Source organism: Egretta garzetta, unplaced genomic scaffold (assembly GCF_000687185.1).
Source record: "Egretta garzetta isolate BGI_Z169 unplaced genomic scaffold, ASM68718v1 scaffold453, whole genome shotgun sequence".
NCBI classification, from domain to species: Eukaryota; Metazoa; Chordata; class Aves; order Pelecaniformes; family Ardeidae; genus Egretta; species Egretta garzetta.
In genome coordinates this window covers 1,229,673-1,241,887 of record NW_009259175.1, presented here as the reverse complement: position 1 = coordinate 1,241,887, position 12,215 = coordinate 1,229,673, and positions in this window count along the sequence as shown.

Here is a 12,215-nt window from a genome sequence, read left to right as displayed (position 1 = left end):
TTGCCCAGGACCATGCCCAGATGGCATTTGACTATCGCCAAGGATGGAGACTTACGGGCTTATAATCCTCCTATTTCAGCAGGTAGCATCCTTTTGCTGAAGCTGAAGCAAAGTGCTTGTTAGGAGTCACAAACACAACTCTTTCCTGGAACCATGCATGTATGCCAGAAGTTGCTCTCAAAGGTGGCAACCCTATTCCTTAGATAATGATTTCATGTTATGGCACTCCCAAAACTAAAAAAAAATAACTATGACCCCCCCAGATTTTCAAATGTTAAACCCAAATCTTGACAATTATCATACCCTGACTTCTAAGTAAAAAGGCTTTCTGAGAAGCAGCAATCTCATTAGTACCTGTACAGCTTAAATTGTGTCTGGGCTGGTATGTGACACAGAATGTGAACTTCTGCTTAATGGCTAGGGTAAAAATGTGGAAACGCCTGCGAAGTTCTAACCACTGCTGCAGTATAAAGTTCCATATCTCATACTCCATCGCACTTCAAGGTTGCTCCATAAATAATAAGTAACAGCAAAGACAACCAACATCAGCCATATATATATCACCTTGTTTGCATGAGCCTGTTTACCTGGAGTGTTGCCAGTGCCATATGTTTGCCTTTGCTGAATATGAAGTACTTACGTATTCAGCCAGGCAATGCAAGCTGGTGTTCACAAGTCATATACATGGTGTACAGGAGGAGACTGCTGTATGTCTTACCTGTGTGGTCTACCAGGGAACCCTCTTTCATTTTTCTTTTTTTTTTGTCTTTTTAAGTGAACAAACTTAGCGAACCACCCCCCAAAATCCTCACAAAAACCCCTTTCCAGCGTAAAATGGTACACGGGCTTATCACAAATTCACACTTTGCAGTTAGACTCTTGTGCGGTGGATAGCCTTTCAAGGAAGATGTACATAATAAGGCCAGCCCAGAAATGAAGGAAACAATTTCCCTGGCATTCATGATCCATTTCCTGAATGGGGAGTTTGATTAAGATAAAGGTGAGCAGAACCACCCAGTTGTTCTTCCTGACCTCTGTTCTCCTTTGCTATTGCTTGTATGAAGAGGTTATAATTAGGTCTTGCAACTGTTCCACAGCAGACTTAAGACAACATCCATTCTGACGTCACACTCAGACCCGTTTCAACTGGAAAACTGTTTATGAATTCATAATGAAAAAAAAAAAGACCACTTTTTTCATGGAACAGATGATGATCCACTGCAGGTAATACTGTTATTGTCAAGTAGGCAGCTCTGATTAAAGGGAAATTTATTTAGAAGAAAAAAAAAAAAAAGAAAGAAGGCTGGTGTGTTACTTTGAAGTCATCATAAGATACTCAGCCAGCACTTTGATGGGGGAAAAAGAGAAGCACGTTCACTTGCAAACTGTTCATTTTGCACAGTTTGTGATCTTGTCTCGCACTTGTCTGCCAACTCCATGTGTTAGAACATTTTATGATTTCTCCACTGCTATTTCTAAGGGTTGAATGTGTCCTAGATTGACATGGGCGGGTAGACTGTGATTAGAGATGTTCCCTGGGAGATTAGATAATAATGCCCTGCATGGAGTCAGCAATATTTATAGAAGTCCAGATAGTTCATAGAAGAGTATCACTCACTAAATGACAGCTTTAGGGTTTTCTAACTCTTCAAAGAAATGTCCACAAGCAACAGCTGTGTCAAATCTAGTATCGTGCAAACAAGCAGCGATGAAAACACAGGCAGTGGCTTTACTGAAAAATTCCCATAGACCCTCTAACGTCAGCCATTTACTCTTACAAACCACAGCATCTCACACAGTCACGTAGCACCCGGTGACAGTTGCTTACACTGAGTGTTTGATATATTTTAAGTCTATTTTGCAACTGTATGCTCCACTGCTGTTCCCCTTTCACATTCAGTATGACGGTAAAGGGCTGCGCTGCCTTGACGCCTCCAGTGGTTCTCTCAGACCGTGATGCTCCCCAGCCCTCAACTTCCTTAAGGTACAAGTGCAACAGGCACATATTCAAAGCCATCGTGGCTCCATACTAAGCAGTGAGAGGTATGATGACAAAACTTTTCAGGGATCCCTGAATAATTTTGGACCACAAGTCTCGCTATTTTTTATCCAAGCCACAAACCAAAGCCATTTCAGGTACATCCCCATCCCAGTGTGGATTATAGTGTAGTGATATCCCAAGCTCTCACGTTCATCCTACATCGAGCTCTTCAGGACACTCACTTCAGTTCAGAGCTCAAAGCAACGTAGCTATGTTGCCTGAGCTGATGGATCCAGATTCTCAGCAGGGCTCAATGCTAACTTGGTGTAGCTGTGTAGCTCCTCATCCTAGAACAGAGTCAGTTTTGTCCAGTGAGGATGTCAGTGCACTGCAGCATATTAAACAATAAAAAGATATCCTCAGGACATTTTGAAAAAGGCAATATATAAGACCTGTTTTTATAATCGTGCGTGGTATTGTATAAAGGCATTGTATATACCTATGACAAGAGGCAGTCACTGCTCTTTTGAGCTCACACCCTGAAACAGAGAAGAAATGCATTGAGACAATATTCAATGACAAGTGATTAGAGCAGATAGGTGGATATTAACTACATATTTTATTGAGGGATACGTTTTAATGAGTCTGGTAACATCACTCAATATTCAAGAACCTGGAAAATTTGCTGCAAAATACTAGAATAGAATAGATTTTTTCAGTTGGAAGGGTCCTACAATGATCATCTAGTCCAACTGCCTGACCAATTCAGGGCTGGTCAAAAGTTAAAGCATGTTACTAAGGGCATTGTCTGAATGGCTCTTAAACACTGACAGGCTTGGGGCATTGACCACCTCTCTAGGCAGTCTGTTCCAGTGTTTGACCACCTTCTTGGTAAAGAAATGCTTCCTAATGTCCAGTCTAAACCTCCCCTGATGCAGCTTTGAACCATTCCCGCGTGTCCTATTACAGGACCTCCCTCAACACCTCCCTCTCCACGTCCCCTCCTCAGGAAGCTGTAGAGAGCAATGAGGTTGCCCATCAGCCTCCTTTTCTCCAAACTAGACAAGCACAAAGTCCTCAGCTGCTCCTCATAGCACATGCCTTCCAGCCCCTTCACCAGCTTTGTCTTCTGTCTGTGAAGACCCAAGATCAAACAGGGAAATAGAGTTTCTGTGGCACTTGGGTGCCTTGTACCAGGGATTAGATAGATGGAAATCTTTCTCTGCCTGCTGTGCTATGCAAAAGGGCATCTCTGAGAGGTAGGACAGACACGTCAAGGCTGACAGGTTTCACAGAAAGCAGAGCTAGACTCTCTTTTCTGGATGCTGATCTACTAGCCCAAAGGCCAGGTCCAAAGGTTCAGTTCACTCCAGTAAGGTAGAATCATAGCATCATAGAATCATAGAATGTTTTGGGTTGGAAGGGACCCCTAGAGGTCATCTAGTCCAACCCCCCTGCAGTGAGCCGGGACACCGCTAACTAGATCAGGTTGCTTACAGCCCCATTAACCTGGTCTTGAATGCTTCGCCTCCCCTGCCTCTCTGGGCAACCCCTTCCAGTGTTTCACCAACCCTCATTGTAAAGAATTTCTTCCTTATATCTAGTCTAAACATACCCTGGTTTAGTTTAAAACCATTACCCCTTGTCCTGGGAGGACTCCACCTGCAGGGCTCATCAGTGTAAGAAATGGAATCCATGAGCAGTAAGGATCCTCTTTGCTGATCGTGTGCCACCCAATACGTAGAGGAAAAAACAAACTAGTGTAAACAGGGCTCATCAGTGTAAGAAATGGAATCCATGACCAGTAAGGATCCTCTTTGCTGATCATGTGCCACCCAATATGTAGAGGAAAAAACAAACTAGTGTAAGGACTCATGGGACTTCCTCTCCCACTCTGCTCCACAGCCAGGCCTCCTCCAGTGCATTTAAGCAGGGAAGGACAGTGGAAGCGGAGTGCCCTTTCCAAAAAAAAAAAAAAAAAAAGGAGGAGGGTTAGCCAATGATCCTGTTTTTCCAAAACTGTGTAGCAGCAGGATACTTTTTTTTCGGAGTTACTCAAAGGTCAGGGAAGAATTTCTCTTTCCTCTGCCTAAACTCCTCTTCAACCAGCTGACTTGAACTTGACACAAGAACGTGAGACTATTTAATAGGACAATACGCACATCAGGTGATGCAGGATATTGTAATTTGGATGATGCATCTCTTCACCACTTTATTGATTGCATTTCTTCCAAAAGTCACTATAAATAGTCTAATTGCGTTATTCTCAAATGACAGTCTTAAATAATGTATTCCTTGAATCAAAATCAAAACCAAAAGGCCTCTAGATACTTGCACTGAACATGTCTTTTGGTTGTTTAAGTCATTAATAACCATGCCCCGAGAAGGAAGATAGAAATATTAAAGAAAACAAGAGCAGCATTTTGCAGAAAAAAAAAAAAAGATAAAAACAAGACTTGAAAAAAATGTCATCCTCACTCAGAATGTGTTCCTGGGAGACATTTAAAAGGACAGCATTTTGCAGATCAGCTTAAAAGAGGGTGGTAAACATCATTTCCTCCTACTCTCTGTAGAAGTGCATCAGACTCTCTTAAATGCTTTTTGACTAGTAAAGGAAATCACAGCCAGACAGCATTTGAAACTGAAGTATTTTAAATTATTTTAGAGACATAAACAAGCACTCAATGAATGATAAAGCCTACAGATTAGAAAATGCAGCAATCCCAGAATGAGTAAAATGCCCCTGCAGTGACTTCTTAAACATCAAGTTCTGCTCTGCGTTCTCTCTCTGGAAAAGAACTCATCACATCATCAAGGGTGTGGGGGAAGCAATATAAAAAATTAGGACCTGATAATGAAAAATCTGATGTGACTATCCACTGACATGAGTAATCCCGCCCATTAATTGAAGTTCAGTTGGCTTGCCATGCTCCCCACACAGGAAAGGCCATTCTCCTTCCATGAGGGGTGGAGTTAGGAGACTGAATACCTAAACGGTCAAGTGTCACGTTCCTTTGGATTTCAGTTTATGGATTTAGCCCAAGGAATAGCAGGAAGGGGGTAAGATGGAGGAATCACCTGTAGTAAAGGTGGCTAGAGGAAATGCTCTTCATTTTTCCTCCAGCTTCACCGAGGTTCCCCAAAGACATGAACATGAAACAAGGACTGCACTACTCCCATTAGCATAGCACATGCATGGAGGGCTGTTTTCAGGCCTCATATTCCAGGTGCCAGTTTTGAGTTTACAACCATTGTAGTGGCTAAAGGACAAGAAAACCATGAATGGTGCAAGCTCCTGCTTTTCAAGGCTGCCAGAGTGCCCTATGGAGTCAATAGAGAGGTCACCAATGAAGCACTGTAGAACAGATGGTCTCTGCATGGCCTCAAGCTCCGTACTAGGACCTTGACTTTCAAATATCTTACAAGCTAACAGTCCAGCAGGTAATGGGGTAAATGTAGCCTTGCTGAAGTCTCTTTCTCCATTTGTCACTCTAGACATGGCTTCTGTCTGAACGGGAGTGAGCTGGGCTGGTGGGACTCTTCATGTGAAGAAAGCTGACCATGCTCTTAAGTGATTTGCAGGATCCAGCTCTTAATTTCTGTTAAATAAAGTTCTATTTCCATCTAGTTATCTAATCCTTGTAAAGTTCCCAGGTAAATGGAAATGTCAGATCATTCCCATGTGAAAATCTATTATTTTTTTCTCAGAGGATTTTGCAAGCACTGAGCAGCTATCTGGGTTAAAGGAAGAGACGGGACTGTGAATATATCTGCCTTTCAGAAAGAAAAATAGCAAACAGGAAAAAAGTCTAAGCTTGTGGAGTATCGAGATGGTTTTCATTCTGAGGAATAATTATGTCAGTGTAATAATGACCTGATCTGTCATGCAACCACTATACTGTGTTTCATAAATCAATATGATACTGAAAACTATATGAATAATGTTTTATTAGACCCTGGGCCTTATATCTAACTACTGCAATATATATGGCTGCATGGTAAATGTCAACCCCAATTCATGAGGAAAAGCTTTTCTTCCTTCAGTGTATTGTGCTTTCAGTAGTATAAACCTTTGAAAAAGTGTTTATTTTTGTCATTCTGAGACCATTTGTCTTAGAGAGGATATGGAATAGAAAACCAGTATACCAATTATCACCCAAAACAAATAATCCACATCAAACCAAACAAAATATTTTGTGTTTAGTTAGTAGTTGCTTTATCTTTGTCTTCAACCCTTTGTGCTTTGATCAAAACTGTGCCTTTTGAAATGTTCACTACTAATAATAGGGAAAAACTGGGTCATATGTGTGCTCCAGCAAAAAATATCATTCATTCAGGCACCGTACATTTGCTTATGGTTGTTTACAGGAACTAGAGATTCACACTAAGGTTGACAAAAAGCTTTATCAAAAGATGTTTCCAGGACTCAAATGAAGCTGATTGCCCAAAAGGGACAGGGAGCCAAGTAAAAAGCAGGCATGTCGTAGACAGCCATCACTCCTAGTCACTGCATTCCCAGTGACTGAAGAGCTAATGACACCAGACTCTTAGGCAATTCACAACCTGCAAGCTTGATTAAGTAAGACAGCAAATGTAATCTGCATTTAATGAATGATTCAGAAATAACTTTAAGAACCCAACTTTAAGGTATCAGGGTATTGACAGAAATAGGTGCTCTACGTACGTCCTGTGACCTAGCTAATTATGGGTGTCTGAAAAAGTTATTTCACTTCCATCCAGTTTCAAAATTTGTTCTCTGCTTGTTCTGCCAGCTAAGAAAATCAAATATTTTGTTAAAACTTATGGTACTGTGTAAGCAGAGAGTAGGAAATAATGAGAGAAAAAGGAAAACTGACTAAACCTGTTATTTCTGCAGTGTGGTGTAGGCAGATATTTATGCCTCCATGGAACCCCAGCGTTATTACTGTGCATTCACAGTGACCTCTGCTAATCAATAAGAGTATTTTGACCTACAAGTAAAGAGTGCTAAAGACACACAAATAAATGCAAAGAAAGAAAACTAATCAAATATAAAGAGAAGATTAAGATATTTTAATTCTTTTGAATCCCAATAGTATTTTCTCTTAAGATAGGGAAAAATAACAATTTCCTTTTGAGAGGTGGTTCTTAGATATATTATTTTTCAGCTAGAAATAATCTGTGAATGTTGGAAGCACTGCAAAATGCCACAAAGGGAAAACTGTATTGACATGTGCAACCACCATCTAAGAAGGTGACAAGGCCAACAGCCCAGCTGCAGTGCCTCAACACCAATGCACGGGCAGCAAACAGGAGGAGCTGGAAGCCACTGTGCTGCTAGAAAGCTATGACCTAGTTGCCATTACTGAAACTTAGCGGGACAAATCCCGTGACTGGAGCGTGGCTATCAATGGCTATGTGTTGTTCAGAAGGGACAGGTGAGAAAGGAGGAGGCTTTGCACTTTACATCAAGAAATGGATAGAATGTGAAGAGCTGTCTCTGAAGAATAGCCTCGAGCAGGTTGAAAGCTTATGGGTAAGAATTAGAGACCAAGGCAACAAAGGTAACCTTGTGGTTGGTGTCTACTACAGGCTGCCTGATAAAGGGGAGCCCATTGACAAAGCCTTCTTATTCCAGCTACAGGAGGCATCATGATTGCAGGCTTTTGTCCTTCTGGGGGACTTAAACCACCCCGACATCTGGAAAAGTAGCATGGCAAGCTATAGGCAGTCCAGGAGACTGCTGTAGTTCATGGAGCTTAACTTCATAAACCGGGTAATAGACAACTCTCCCAGAAGGAATGCAATACTGGACCTTATGGTCACCAATGCAAGTGAGCTAATAGGTGACATCAAGATTGGAGGCAGCCTCGGCTGCAGCGATCATGCACTGGTGGAGTTTGCAGTCCTGAGGGATATATGGGTCAGAGCTACTGTCAAAGCAACATAGAGGCAACCTACAGCAGAGCAGCTGAGGGATGGCAACTTGCTCCTTTGCTATGGTTAGCAGATTATGATTCCCCTGTATGTTTTGCTGTGTTTTTCTGTTTTCCTAACTGAGTTCCTTTAGTGCTCTGGACAACAGTGTGGATAAATTCAAAGCATTTGGAATAGCTAACTATTACCTGCACTTTACAATGGAGGAAATAAAAGCAAACACAGAAATAAAAGTGATTTCCAAAGTCAAACTCTGTACAATCAGAAATAAAACCCAAGGCTCATACATTAACTATGAGTCTATTCTTACTTCCCAGCAGTCAGAAATGAGCTACTGATTGCAAGAGCAATAGAGACATGCTTGAAAGAATGAGGGCTCTCGGCCCTTTGAAGCAGTCATAGGAATCTGGATTAGACCCAGATAGTCGCACCACCGTTCCCGCAGCTTCTGCTTAAACAGTCAGCTTTGCATCACAGAGCTTTTTCTTCGGCATGCTGCTGTATATACCACCAGCCTTGTGAAGACTATGACTCAAGATCTCTGCAGACTTATAAGGTTGAAAATATCCTCAACAGCTTCAGCTCTTGCAAGGCATTTTAAGATGTAAGCGAAACCTGCTGCAACAAGCCCAGCCTGGATATGCAGAGTTGACAAAAGTGGCACACTGCGCAGTATTTCTATTATAAATCCTCTGTTCAATGGGACCGAAATGCAACTGTAATTAATCACTGCAGGACGGAGCCAGGCAAGAGATACAAGTACATATTATTTTTCTTTCAACAAATCTGAAAAGACTGCACGTGTATGTGAAACACGGGTCAGATTACTGCAGGGCCTTGAGATTATTTCATTTTCCATGTTAATAAAAATAGATTTAACAGCAAAAACAGGCATACAATGGGGATTTGTAGCAATGGAATTTCACCAAGTAAAAATGCTACCACCAAATTAGAGCCTGTCTACCTCTGTTCCCATGTCTCAGTCAAAGGTCCTTTATTTAGCCCTTCCCCCAGTTGTGAGTTCTGTAGGGTTTTCTTGCAGACAAAATCTAGGCTTTTTCATCATGACCAGTGCCACAGAATTCCTTCACAGAGACCCATTTTTGGTGCTCGGTGAGTTTGGGCTTTAAAACATGCTCCAGGAAATGCATACACCTTAAAGTCCTTTTTATGCCTGTGGTTCCGTGCCTGCTCTGGTTCCTGCTGGTGTTCTGGTGGGAGCTGTGCTGTCAGCCATGCCTGTCAGTATTCTTTTCAGTGCTTTTTTCCACCTACCCTCACTGGTCATCCGTGAGTCCTACATCCAGACCACCTAGTTAAACCTCTTCCTACAACTACACCATGAAGAAAAAGAAAAGAAAAAAAGATACTTTGCAGCCAGTTCAAACTGTTTCCCAAGGGACAGAAGGCAGGAATAGGTTTACCTGAGATCTTGTTCTTAGTTGTTCTAGGTAGAGAAAATCTCTGGTAAGTTCGCTGACGGCAAAATAACCATGAGACAAATGTAACCAGGATGGTGTAAGCACAAGAAACACTTGATCTGTTGTATGGCACGTTAGCAGACACTGTGGAAGAAGATGATGGTCGACTTTGTGATTATTTATAGCATGTAAAAGTGGACCCTGGAACTGAAGCAACCTCTGATAAGTGCTACACGCTATGGACACCAGCAGCTGTAACCATGCACCAGCTGCTGGCACCGTTTATGTGCTGTTTGTTTCATTTCCTAGAAGGTGAAGTGCCACAAGTCATGTTCCTTATCCCTTTTTTTGATAAAACTCAAGCTTTCTTCAACAGGTTCATAACTCCCAATGAAAACTCAGTCATTCATATTTTATCTATTCAAACCAAATGGCTTGCTCTAATTAGGACTCTTTGACAGTGTCAATCCTAATACTTTCTTATGCTAAAATATTTTCAGTGTTCATCTATAAACATTAAAGGGATATTATGAATTCTATCTCTTTTTTTTTTTCAGTTTAATGTTCCACACCTGGGCTTATAATGGGCTAGGCCATGTTTTCATCATCACACCGATAGCAATAAAAGAATAACATACACTAGAGCGAGACAAATAGAAAAGTTTAAACATGTCAGTTATACAATAAAAGCTCTTGAATATAGCAAACCAAGCACAGAGAAACCAACCAAAGAAAAAGAGATGGCAATAACTGTATTACTTTCTCAAGGTAACTGACAGGAAATTTTCTGCCCTGAGATTATTCTTTTTGGCCATAAAGATAAAACATTATCAGTGTTCTGAAAAACTCAGGACACTAACTTTCAACAGTTCCTCCATACTTGATGGTGTTCATCCCAGCAATCAAGAATAAAAGTACAAAGGACCTTGAAATGCTATCAGCTTTTAAGAGGTCACCATTGACTCTAGTAGGAAATCTGTTCTAAAACCAGATAGTATTACATTGCCCAGTGTGTTGAGCTGATAACAAACCAGGTAATTTATCATTGAAAGTAATTACTTTTTTCCATGCTTCTTGTCCTTATCTTTTACAAAATGCATGGGCTGGAGCAACTGCTGCACTGGGGTTTGGTCATGAGCCATGGAGTCTTGTAGCCTGTGTTGAAAGTTACTAACTTAAATCCAACTTAAATCAAAATAGAAAAAATGATAAGATGAGAAAAATATTGTTTGTTGCCCAAACAGGCAATAGAAAACATTTTTTCTCATCTTACAGTTTTGCAGTCTCTTCTTCATCACTGTAGACTAATATCTATAATTGCATTCAACATTAATTCATACCTATGGTGACAATTCCTGAGGTGGGACGGGGACTGAGATTCTAAGCAAGAATTAATTAGAGTAAGTAGACTTGTGTCCTCACCCTGCATGAGCATGGAGGGAGGTTTAGCTCCTGCTTTCTTGAGGTGAACAAAAAATCAATTCCTTACAATGCCCTTTCCCCTGGAATCCCATTCAGACTTCATGGAGAGCGAAGCTTTCCAAGATTACGTCTAGTACCTTCCACTAGTACTACACTAACTTAACACCAGTTTCCAGGTTTTCATTTGAATGTAGCAAAAAGTTGTGGTGGGAGTAAATTACTCTCTGTAAAATTGAGCATGATGAGGCATGCAAGGGCTTTTAAAAGGGCTTTGAATCATCTTAGTCATCTTCACACTTTCCCCACTGTTTGGCAAATGGTACAAGACGTCTCTCGTTTCTAAAGGTCTGTTGCAGGCTGCCTGGTGTTGCTTGTGATTCAGCCTCCTTTTTGCAGAGACAGGTTTTTTTGCAACCTACACACCAGGGAGGCTGCGAAACAACTTCAGTTCACTGAGTCTCTGAGTCCTGAAGCTGAGTGGCAATTTTCAGAGATATATCACTACAGAAATCATTAAAAATCTCAACTATATTTCCAAGGATTTGCTTAATTTTACTACAGAAAAAAAAAGCCCCCAAGCCTCAACCAAGGTCAATGAACCTGTATTTGCCCGTATTTCTCTCTATTTATCTTTCATGCACAGCGGTGGGGAGAGCAATTGTTAGAACTAGTAGCTCTAGAAACCACAACCATCAGGCTGAGTGAGAACAGACTAAGAGTATCTCAGGGTATAGCAACTTTACTCAGTATTATAGTAAAATTAATTTAAAGTTTATTTTTTTTTCTCTGTCAGTTTTTTTTGCAAGTAAATCTCCAAAACATAAACCATTACATAGGGCCTAAATGTATACTTCTTTTTAATCAGTCCAGGCAATCAGCTCTGTAATGATCATAATGCTTCCACCTGTTTTTTAGAGCAAGAAAAAAGGGATGTTCTTTGGATGCTTCAAACAAAGTAGATACTCTAACTATGGGTGAAATGAATGAACATAAAACATTTGGAGCCATTGGTCCAGTTATAAACAAAAGTAACACTCAGTGGCTTACAATGAATTTACTGGGATACATTTATCCATGACAGTCTTCTGGAAGTGATTATCTGATTACGCTGATATTTCATTTTGGTTTTGCCAGATGGAGGTTCAGCCATGCATTATTTTCTGAAGCTAATAGGGGATGCGCCAGAATGGGGACTGAGACACCAACTCCATGGTTCATTGGAACAGAAAACTTCTGTCAGCCACAGGAGTGAGAGGGCACTGTGGTGTTTTAATGACAGGGATTGCAATCATGTTCAGAATGAAACAGAGGTGCTAGTGCAATTTTCAACACTCATTTACCAAACCTGACAATTACTGGATACCTAAATTTCCTGACACTGTCAATGCAACTTTTCTTCTTTGACTTAGCACATAAACGAAGATAGACATGCCCATCTTGTCTACAGTAGCTCACCACATAATTGCAAGTCTTAC